General features: G+C 51.2%; 1 non-coding gene across 1 annotated transcript; it reads left to right on the plus strand.

The window, feature by feature from the left end:
- The first annotated feature begins 215 nt into the window (after positions 1 to 215).
- On the plus strand, positions 216 to 289 carry TRNAN-GUU (transfer RNA asparagine (anticodon GUU)). The gene has a single exon. It is a non-coding gene; the product is annotated as a tRNA-Asn (tRNA).
- Positions 290 to 1,368: the final 1,079 nt, after the last annotated feature.

A 1,368-nucleotide genomic window follows, 5' to 3' on the forward strand; every position in this document is an offset into this window, starting at 1 on the left:
CACTTTTTTTCTTTGCGCTGGTAGCTTTGGAGAAACGTTCTTACGGTGGTGAGAGTGGACCGCGCTTGGGTACGTGGTGCAATGGCTAGCGCGATCGGCTGTTAACCAAAAGGTTGGAGGTTCTAGCCCTCCCATGAGCGGTGTGTCGCCTTTTTTTTCCTCGCACTGATATCTTTGGAGAAGTGTTGTGACCGTGATGAGAGTGGAGCACGACTGCCTCCGTGGCGCAATTGGCTAGCGCGTTGGGCTGTTAACCAAAAGGTTGGAGGTTCGAGCCCTCCCGGGAGCAGTGTGAAGCTTTTTTTCTTTGCGCTGATAGCTTTAGAGAAACGTTCTGACGCTGGTGAGAGTGGAGCGCGGTTGGGTCCGTGGTGCAATGGCTAGCGCGATCGGCTGTTAACCAAAAGGTTGGAGGTTCGAGCTCTCCCATGAGCGGTGTGTCACTTTTTTTTCTTTGCACTGATATCTTTGGAGAAGTGTTCTGACCAAGGTGAGAGTGGAGCGCGACTGTCTCCGTGGCGTGGTTGGCTAGCGCGTTGGTCTGTTAACCAAAAGGATGGAGGTTCGAACCCTCCCAAGAGCGGTGTGTCTCTTTTTTTCTTTGCGCTGATACCTTTGAAAAAATGTTCTGATTGTGGTGAAAGTGGAGCATGACTACCTCCGTGACGCAATAGGCTAGTGCGTTTGGCTGATAACCAAAAGTTTGGAAGTTCGAGCCCTCCGGAGAGCGGTGCGTCTTTTTTTTCTTTGCGCTGACAGCTATAGAAATGTTCTGACGGTGGTGAGAGTGGAGCACGACTGTCTCCGTATCACAATCGGCTAGTGCGTCGGCTGTTAAGCAAAAGAGTGGAGGTTCGAGCCCTCCCGGGAGCAGTGTGTCTCTTTTTTTCTTTGCTCTGATAGCTTTGGAGAAACGTTCTGACCGTGGTGAGAGTGGTGCACGACTGTCTCCGTGGGACGACTGGCTAGCGCGTTCGGCTGATAACCAAAAGGTTGGACGTTCGAGCCCTCCCGAGAGCGGTGTGTCTCTTTTTTTCTTTGCGCTGGTAGCTTTGGAGAAACGTTCTTACGGTGGTGAGAGTGGAGCACGACTACTTCCGTGACGCAATTTGCTAGCGCGTTCGGCTGTTAATCAAAAGGTTGGAGGTTCTAGCCCTCCCATGAGTGGTGTGTCGCTTTTTTTCTTTGCACTGATATCTTTGGAGAAGTGTTGTGACCGTGATGAGAGTGTAGCACGACTGTGTCCGTGGCGCAATCGGCTAGCGCGTTGAGCTGTTAACCAAAGGTTGGAGGTTCAAACCCTCCCATTAGCGGTGTGTTTCTTTTTTTCTTTGCGCTGATACCTTTGGAAAAATGTTCTGATGGTGG

The sequence above is a fragment of the Rhipicephalus microplus genome, unplaced genomic scaffold, assembly GCF_043290135.1.
Source record: "Rhipicephalus microplus isolate Deutch F79 unplaced genomic scaffold, USDA_Rmic scaffold_20, whole genome shotgun sequence".
Taxonomy (NCBI): Eukaryota; Metazoa; Arthropoda; class Arachnida; order Ixodida; family Ixodidae; genus Rhipicephalus; species Rhipicephalus microplus.